This window comes from Anser anser (genome assembly GCF_964211835.1).
Source record: "Anser anser genome assembly, chromosome: 15".
Taxonomy (NCBI): domain Eukaryota; kingdom Metazoa; phylum Chordata; class Aves; order Anseriformes; family Anatidae; genus Anser; species Anser anser.
Window position 1 is genome coordinate 9,642,084 of NC_139736.1, and position 10,403 is coordinate 9,652,486.

A 10,403-nucleotide genomic window follows, 5' to 3' on the forward strand; every position below is an offset into this window, starting at 1 on the left:
AGTCCACTATAGGTAACAAAGCTTTGGAATATTCTCACCTTCCAGAGGAAACAGGCAATGAAAGCTGAAACATCTCCTCGCATGGTGGCTGTGCAGGAAGCTAGTAAGACAACAGGGGAACTGCTCTCCTTTTATATATGCTTTCTTTAAGAGAAAGACAATGTCTCATCTTGAACTGACACAAAGTAAAACCCTCCAAAAGAACCCTGATCCAAGTAATGGAGAATAACGTCCGTTTGTGAACAGTACACGCTGAGGGCAAATAAAACTATTTGCTTAGATAGTTCCTATAGCTTCATTTGCAATTTTAATCCCATTGGGTTTCTCTAATTAAAATCTGATGAATTTTCAAATGATGCTAACATCCTCGACAGCTCATATTCACTGGGGGTCTCTGACTCTTCCACACAGCCCCCAGTCTGTTACCCCTCAGTATCAGTCATTAGAAAACACTCATCGAGATCCAAATCTCCAAGCTTACATATAAAATTAAGGTCAGTTACTCTCAAAGCTCTTGGCTGTTATCCTAATATGTGTGAAGTCACTCCTCTCCAGAGCTCCTCCATTCTGGGGAGGGAGGGAAGTAAGAACAGGCAGCAACATGGGACTATTTGTAAGCTTTTCATTTTCACATCACAACATTTCCCAGTCCAGGGTGAGAGTTTTCTCACGCATCTCTGCAGCACCTGCATACACTCAAATACACAAAATTGATGAGAAATAATCACCCAGATGTCCTTTTTTAGTTACCACATTCCCCGCAGCTCAAGGTCTCTCTTTAAGCCTCTCAGCAGAGAAACTACTGTTCACTTTGTTTCTTTTCTTAAATAGCACTCAAAGCGTTAGCCCAGCCTTTCTGATATGCTTTATTTGCATACAGAGGTAGTTCCGTTTCAGCAGCACAGAAGTCATCACTGCACATTGTCTGTAAAGTGCTTTCTGGTCCTGCACGATGAAAGTCACTTAATGGCAGGCTATTAATAACAACAACGGGTGGCTTGTGTCACTGGGGTTTAATCTCGCTCTTCTACGTTCCTCCTTTAACAAAAAATAACTAATCCAATCATTGTTATAGAGGCAAGATAAAATAAGAAAAATTATGTTTGGGGAAAGACTACACTAGATGCAACAATCTCACAAGGTAAGTGAGGTAAGCACTTCTGTGCCTGAAATAAAAGCACAGGACAGCCCTGGGGATCCACGTGTAGCCGAACCACATGTAACCAAACCAAACAAGGCACCCTCCAGGCTCCTGCCTTCTGAAGGGCAGCACAGCAACACACAGCCTGCAGTCACCCTTACCAGGGGCATCCGCACCACATTTCACTCACTGAAGCTCGTGGTGCTGCTGTGCAGACACTGCAAACATAATGTCCTATTTAAACATTAATAATAATAAAATAAAGTAGAGATTTTAGGTAAAGTTTGTGTTTGAGGCTGTTGGACTGGCTCTCTGGACAGCAGTCAATTTCTCCATAAGATAGCATACAGCATAAAAAAGGCAGCTAGACTGCAAAAAGGTATTTGTTGGCTCGCATCCAGCTGAAACTAGATTTTGCTTTGGCGCCTAACATTCATCTACTGCAAACAATTCAGATAAACAATTATCCTACACATCTATTCCAGTTCAGGTGTCTGTTCCGTGTATATTTAGTCTAGAGGCTGTGCGAAGAAAGTTATTGATCCTTTTAATTGGTAAGGACTTTGCTAAGCGACAAAACTGTCCACCCACTTTCCCTAATTAAGAAAAATCCAATTACCACACACAAGTGTAGATTGTGAGACTGTAAATACCACCCATCAGTCTTCAGGAATTGGTACAATTGGCATATATGTTCCCAAACCATCTGTACAGCGAAGGAGTCATTAAAAATGACTTGTCAACTTATGTGCTAGTTTGTAGGACAGCAACTTGCCAGCAAGTACAAGCATTTGGTTACAGACCGAGCCAGAATTAGCTACTTCCTCATCGCATGAGTGATTGTGGCCGTAGAGAGTTTCTTGAGTCAGAAGCTGACAGTTCCCTATATTCAGGGGAGCAGCCCTGCAGATCAATCAGCTCCCTACAGCCCTGAAAGACAATGAAATGGAAAAGCTCAGAGGGAGCTGGAAATGGAGAACAGCACTGCAGAACACATAGGGTCACCAGCAGCTGCTAGAGGGGGAGCAGAGCGAACAAGTCCTCTCCCTGACACTGGAGATGACTTGAACATGTCACCTGTTGGAAACCATGTCTCTAAAATGACATGCAGTGGGGAAAAAGCCATGGGGAAGGAACAGATCTGCAATATGAAATCAGGGTTTGGGGGAAGAAGCAGACATTGCATTCCCGTGCAATGAAAAATATACAAAAGTCATGAAAGAAAGAACCTTAGTTATTGGCTTAGGTAATTTGTTAAGCTAACATGTAGATATATCTCCAATATTGATGGCGGATGCCATGCTTATTCTACAGTGATTAGCCTCATTTCTTTTGCAACAGTTAAAATTTGAACCCAATTCATTTCCTTCAAACACTGCAAGACTGTTCCATTACATGGCTGAATTTATCTACCTGACTGAAAAAAAGTACTTATTAAAAAAAACTCACCCCACATGGGGGATGCAGCCCCCCCACACCTCAGCCAAAGTCCACAGACACCAAGAGAAGTCCAGGCAGCGTATAAGTAACTCATGGGGCCTCATGTGCACTGTCCCCAGTATTGTTTAAACCCCTTATAATACATGTAATTATTACTCAACATATGCTGCTGTTCAAGGATGGTCTCAGGAGAGTGATTGGAAGTCAGCTGGGCAGAGGACTCTGGTGGTTGAGGTGGGCACCCAGAATCATAATTTATTTCCTTGCTGGCAGGCATTAACTGTTCCTTCTGCTGAAGAAAATATTCAGTAATGGAAATCCTGCCACCACCTTAATTATAACATCTCCAGCTTGATGCCAGATTAATGAATAGCAGTGGAATAACAATTTTTAAGTTTGACTGATGATATAAAGTAATGACTGAAATATGAAGACACCTGCACCCAGAAATGCCCCGGGTTTGGACAAAGTCTGTCCTACTACGTCTAACAAATATGACAGAGAAAAAGGAAGAGAAATCATTTTTTCTCTTCTCAAGTCACAATTTTTATTTCTTTATGATGATAAGGCATGGGAAACCACCAACATTTAAAAGAGAGTATTTTTAACCTGAAAATTGTTTGATTATCACGTCTTACTAAGAAATTGCAAATAGAGGACTGATGACACCAACAACCAAACATAAAAGCAGAGAACAATTATGCTAAGAGTGAAATAAGAAGGACATTTCAGACTTCACATTATAATTCTGGTTTACTTATTTGTTTCATCAGCACCAGCTCCTGCCAAAGAATGAAAAATGATTCAAAAAAAGGATTATACAGTAGAAATGAACACAGGCACACACTCCTCTCCTTGAAGTAAAATCAGACAAAGACAACATTAAAAAGCTTTTCCATGTTCGAAGGACAAGTCCAGCAAAACTAAGGAAGATCAACTACTCCAGATATATCTATGGTCAAGAACCAGGAAAGGAAATAAACAAGCCCTTCCAGCTCATCTTTATGCATCATAAAACAAATTAAATTAGGTTTTTGTTCACTGTGTTGTGCAAAAAGTAATTTTGTCAAGAGTCATCGTGATAAAGTCAGGCTGCTTCTCAATCGCTGCACAAACAACTTTTTTTCTCAAAGGTTATCTTCCAAGGAGATTTAAAATACAAATATATTTATATGAAGATTTATATGAAGTTTATGCCTTTCATACCTAACATGTCTACTTCAAATGTGCTGGGATGCTAAATCTACCAATAGTGTTCATATTATTCTGTTTTATACATTGTATTAAAATTAAGGCTGCAGGAATTTTCTCACTGACTTAAGACCAAGAAAAGCAGTATAGTGCTTGTGACTACAAGCAAGATTAAAAAGACACCTTGCAAAAAAAATAAAAATAAAAACTAAAAAATCTATGCATATAAATGAGATGTTTGTGTATTAGCCTGTGTTTTTGTGAATATGATAGAATAGCAGATATCAAAGGAATACTTACAAGTCTTCAGTAAAGCCAGAATACTAGAAGTGAAGGTACTCTGATAGTGCTTGAAAAACTTAAATTACAAGTTTTTCCATTGCGACAGACTCCTCAGGAAATTCTGCTTCCATGTTCACATAATGAAACACAAGCATACAAAGTTATGCCTTTTCTCCAGAGAATAACATTTTCAAAAATTTGCTTCATTCTTTATGTAGATACATTTTATGTTTATAGAGTAGACACCTTCTCCTGACAAGCACTAACTGCTATTCTAGCCATAATCAGAGGGCTAAAACAGTTGTCACGTTTTCAACAGAAATGTAATATTAGATGCAGAAATGCAGGACCAATTTTCAAGATGAAAGCTATGCTGGTAGAAATGGATTGGCCCACATACATACATATATATATGACTGTAGACAAGTAAGATTGATGGATCTATATTAAGCCATTGCATTTTGATGGTAGAATAGAAATATGCCAAATGATTGAGAGATTACTGGGAAAATGTACTTGCAAAAGAAGCTTGCAAGAGAAACTTCTCTCCAAGAGAAACTCCTACCATGTAAAGGTGTCTGGGAAAAAGTTTAAAAGACAAAGTTGAGTAAGCATTACAAAAATTAACGTGAATGAAGTGGTTTATCAGCTTCAGCACAGACTATGAATTAACTGCACTTCAGCACAATGACCTAGCAAGCCTTCCTTCTAAATCAAACTTCTCTCTTTCAAAGGGATATTCTTGTGCAGACTTTTTTCTAACCAAAGTCTTTACTAGGTTAACAACAGATGTTCTTTAATATGCTAAACATTAACTCCATACTTTACGATAACTCATTTTAAACAATGCAATTGGAGAGCCAGGGCATACATGTAAGGAAGAACAGCAGCCAAACTCTCTCCAGCTGAAACACTACTAAAGCACAGCAGAATCACCCCAAGGATGCATGCAGCCCAGGTGGTGTTTCTGCAGTCTCTCATCCATCAGCTCAGTCCCTGTGGATCATTTCCTAGGCTAGATGGCAGTCTACTTACTACAGGAACAGAAATTGATTTACTTTGTTACCTTCCTTCTCACAGCTAGGCAGCACTGGATTGCTTCTCACAGGGGCATTAAGAAAAGCTTCCTGGGAACAGAAGACCTCAGCTGATGATCACTCTTCTCTGATCCTACAAGCTTGTAAAGGCGAGGCACCACACAACCTTTCGGAGGAACTCTCACCTGTCACTTAGGATGTTGCTTGACAAAATGTGAGGAAAAGAAAGACTCAGCCAGAAATTCAAGCGATACTGACAGCATAGCACAAATTTACCCTCTGAGAAGATATATGTTGTCAATTGAGCAGGAGTCAAAAATGCTACAAAATATAAATCAAAGCTTACAGCATACCTAGTGCAACCACTGAAAAAAACTCCAAATGCCTCAAACAACCCAAAAGCATCTGGAAGGTGCCATTACCTATATAGAGTGAAAGACCTTTTAACGAATATACTGATGCCTTTACTAACTTAATATCAACTCATGACACTTTCCAGAAGAAAATTCAAGGCCACACTTTCTTATTTTCTGTCCAGATGGGTGGCACAGATTTAGATAGACAGATCAAAGACCTAAAAAAATTATATTAAATGATTTTATGCAAGTACCATATATTTACGTTGACTTATAATATTGAAATAATCACTAGAATACTACGGGGTCATTTAAGAACTTAACACGTTCACCATAGTGAGAGAGAAACTGACCAACACCCATCCGTACCAGCTCAGGACAGAGCTGCCTTTAGCTGAGCTGCACCAACTCACGCAAGGTACGTGCAGCCCCTGGCCGTGGTTCTCAGTACCTGAGCTGCACTAACACTGGTGGCGAAGACAAAACTCTTTTCAGAGAAGTTGCAACAAGCACCAATTTACAGGTTCCCTTTTCCAAGGTCTTCACACCATTACCTTCACATTTCTGCTCTCCACTTTTGCACCTAATTATATCACAAATGTATCTTTTCCCAAATCCAAATTTGATGGGAGAGGATTAACATCTTCCATGAAAGCACTGCAAATACCTCAGCATGTATATATTTTCCTTACCACTAATGGCCATTCCTGCTACAGAACAGATTCAAAACAAAAAGTTAAAACCACTTCAAAAAGTCAAAACCATTTAAACTGTAAAAACAACAACAAAAAAATAACCCCACAATCCTTACAACGTAAAAAGCACGAGGATTTGAGACCTCTGCACAGTATCTCAGAGAAATGCAGTGCACATTTTCTGATTCCTCCCTCACAGACACTGGAAGTGAGAACTCTGCTGCCAAAGCCTCTCCTTGTGACTGCAGCAGCCGGTGCCTCCTCTGGGTAACATTCAGCCCAAGTGAAACCAAGTGTCACAGGTTCTGACCTTCAGCAATGCTTCTGCTCTAATTAAGAGAGCATGATACTGGGAAGCAGAAAGTATTGTTTTGTTTGCAAGAAATGAGCTGTTTCCTGAGAGAGTAGCATTTTTTCATCTCTCTACATCTAACAGAATAAACTAAACTATGAGCAGCATGTTTGTAAGGTAATTGCAACTGACGGTTAACAAGCAGAGACAGACAAGGGTTAGATTTATCATTTGAACTACACATTGTACTTCGCATACACAAAGCCAGGAGGGCCCCATGTCATTCCCTGGCAGGAACTGGCCTGCCCCCAGACTGAGCAGTTAAGTACCCCAGTGTCTGTTAACACTATTTTGCCTTTTTTTTTTTTTTAATCAACAATTTTTCTACTCTAGTCCAAGATATTTTTGCCTCCAGCTGACATTCAGTTCTAGAGACTTCTCTCTTCAACAACCCATTCCTGCCTTGCACAACACTCCTGCCATTATGTCTGCTTTTGGCCAACAATAGGAAGAAGTACAATGCAATATAGATGATGCAATCTAGAGGTTAATAACTCAACTTTCATAAGAAGACTATAATGCCTGAGATCTTTCTTCTGCAATTGTGTTTTGGAATTAGATCATTTAATTCAGTAATTGTTTGCTGTAGGATCAATAATACTGGAAGGAGTGATGCATACATGTAATTTTTTTCTCTTTACATTTGCCACTATTAGTAGGTCTACTGTTGAAAGCTTAACAGTGAAGAGACAAAGAGACAAGGGAGGTGAGCTGAAGAGAAAAGAAGTTGTAGCATTCCTGAGGGTCTGATTTTGGGAAATGAGCCCTGAAATCCCACCGGTATGCTGGAATACACAGCCCTGGTTTTATTTGTACAGAATAGTCGTTACCCAGCTGAACAGACAGAACATGCAAAATTTGCAATCATCAGTTACAGGCCCATCTAAAACTAATGGAAAAGACTTAGGATTATTCAGAAGTTTTAGCATTGCTTCCCTTGAAACCTGAGGAGAGTGTCCTGTAGGTTGTTGGGGAATTACTGTGCTTCCACCACACATGCAGCCAATGCTGGAATTCACACGATGATTAAAGTGCTGTGTAGGTTTTTCCAGCTACGGAAAAACCTACGTTTTTTCGTAACCTATGGTTTTTCCAGCTATGGAAAACCTATGTGTAGGTTTTTCCAAGCAATGGCTACAAGGTGTCTTCAACAATTACAAGGACTGCAAAGAACTATTTAAACCCTGATGATATTTAAGGTAACAACGTATAAAAAAATAATAATCTAGGTACCAAAGCTGAGAGCTCCTGCTGCTGATGGTTTCTCCTTTTTCTTTCTCCCTCATCCCCATGTACCCCAGTAAGCAGCAACAATGTGCTGTTCACCTGGATTAAAAATAAATTGCTTACATCAAGTGTGGAACGGAATGGTAAGCATTTCTCCTTTTCCTTTTCTTCTCATTTCTTTCCTGCTTTTAGTAAGACTAGAGTTCAGAAATGATTCTAGTACCAAACCTTATGAGCCTTTATTACAAATGGCAGACGAATTTCTTGCCAAACTATACCATGCGCACCTCTTGATAAGCATTCAGTTTTTGCTTGGCATTACCTTATGTACGAAGCAGCTGACAGGTACCATTTTTATTATCCTGGCCTCAGTAATCTAATGAGATAGATCACCACCTGCTGCGGTACACCGCACCAGTTGGAATGAGACCATCCCTGGTCTGGCATTTTTGCGTGTTCAGAAATTAGATAGGCGATATTGTTCCGTATAGAAAAACAGAAAGCAAATTCAACATCATTATAGAGCATTTGAGGAGGATAGCAGGGGGCGTGAGGGGATGTTCCCTTTCCTTTCGAAAGCTTTCTGCATAAAGCCAAAACAATCAAATATATATTACATTAACTTTGTGAAAAGAACCCTCAGAGATCCTTTTTTAAAAAATATCAATTTTTAAAAAGCAAGTCACAAATGGAACAATTATTTTGATAACTTCATGCAAACAACAAAAATACAGCACTACTAATCCACAGCTAATACAAACTCCAATAGCTCTGCTACAGACTTTAATATTAGGGAATTTGAGTTCTTCACCAAAAGAGAAACAAACAGAAGCATAGAGGAATCTCTACACTACATGACAGTACATGGTCCAGTCGGGTTTCCCTGCAGGAAACTGAAGACAGCTTGTATTAATGAAAATAATACCTCTGGCTGACTGATGTGCCACAGCTTTAACGCCCCAAGAGCTGATTTGCCAGTCAGACCCAGAAAACTGCCTGTAGTGGTGGCTGGGCTTTACTGCAATGCTCTGCATGGGCTTCGTTTTCACCCACAAATCATTTCTCTACCTTAACATTTCAGTCTCGCTTTGTGGTTTGCTTCTACCAAAATCAAAACCAACTTCCTGGACTGAGTCCAAACCAGACCTCAGGAAGTTATTACCTTTGTGCTGGAATACTGTCCATTGCTGAAAACACTTTGAATGAAAGAAACAGAGAAGGGATACTGCATGCAGAAGGCTCTTTGTTTGGGAAGAATGGATGTTGAGGATGGAAACAAAGAGCTTGGAGTCAACTTTTACTGGAATGGTACAGCCATTTTGTTGTAGCCTGGTCTGCATCAGCAAACAGCTTCTGTCTAAGTGACTATATGGATGCTGGACTAGTACACATTGCTCTGTGCTGCCACAGAAATGGGTTTTCTGTGACGGTGATGGTTTGGTTCTTCTGAAATCTTTAACACTAGGCAGAAGGCACAGAGACAGTGTGTATTTGTGCATACACACACGTTTTTCTGAGCTGTTAGAAGGGGCAGCAAGTAAGGCGCTCAGTGACATCTTTCATCTTGACCAATTACTCATCCACGTTTGTGAAGCTCCTTCAACAAATGCATCCCTGTGCACCCTCTAATGGGAATAAATGTAACTAAATTACATTATCAACTAAACGCAAGGGCTATAGACTACTAGGAAAAATGAAACACAGATATAATAATATTAGAAAACAGCAATGAGCTGTGGAGATTTTTCCATTCAAGCTGTAGATTAAATAATAAACTCAGCCATACAGTTTTTCATCTTTCTTACCCCTGAAGTCTTCCTGGCCCCTAACTCGCAGAAGACCAAAGTAAGGAATTCAAAAAGCCAATTCATAGGCTGCTCATCTGTACTCTGAAAGACCAGCAATGAACAATAGCCTTTTTTTTTCTATCTCAGGTAATTTTAAGCTTGTAACATGCTTCATTAATGATAGTGGTTAAAGCTGTGCTATTGAGGGGGGAGTTCAACCAGCTCATTGAGGACATCAGTTTCCACCTGACAGACTGGCTCCTCCACGAGCACACCACAGCTGAACCATACTTGGCAGCAGCAATCCGAGTCTGAAGATTTGGGCTTGAATCAGAATAAAACACGCTAACAGTCTTCATGGTTAATCCATGAAAGCCCTGCACCGTTAACATTTTCAGCACAACCTTCCTTCTGTTTAATCACTTCTTTCTCATCTCTCCTCTCTTGCAAGTATAAATATTGAGGAATAAAAACTAATGTTATAAAATAATGAAAGCACATTTCTGTTTCCCTGCATTAGTGTCGAGCCTTCAGTAAGCAAAAGGAGAGATGGGAAGACCAAGAGACAGGCAGCTGGTGTGAAGCACTTTGCAAATTTGGAGAAGGGAACCTTGTAGCCCTGTAATGGGCTGTGATACGACAAGAAAGAAAACAGGGAGGGTAATTCAGTTCAATTTGGAAGAAGAGGAAAACAAAGCACAAGAAGAAAGATGAGCTTTGCTGAAACAGCATGGGGCTAATAATGAACACTTGTTCTATTCTTTTTAATTTAAATAAATGCAGAGCTGTCCAGTCCAAGCCTCTGAGGAATTCACGTGCAGTCACCACTGAGATGAAAAGCAGACATCCCTCATCCACGTACATATAATTCTAAGAATGCAAATGCATGGCAGGA

General features: G+C 39.8%; 1 long non-coding RNA gene across 1 annotated transcript in view; it reads right to left on the bottom strand.

The window, feature by feature from the left end:
- LOC310882033 overlaps positions 1-9,624 on the bottom strand; it is a 62,283-nt gene extending 52,659 nt beyond the window's left edge. Inside the window, exon 1 of the long non-coding RNA XR_014572788.1 lies at positions 9,527-9,624. This is a non-coding gene — a long non-coding RNA (uncharacterized lncRNA). The remainder of the gene's footprint in view (positions 1-9,526) is intronic.
- Positions 9,625-10,403: the final 779 nt, after the last annotated feature.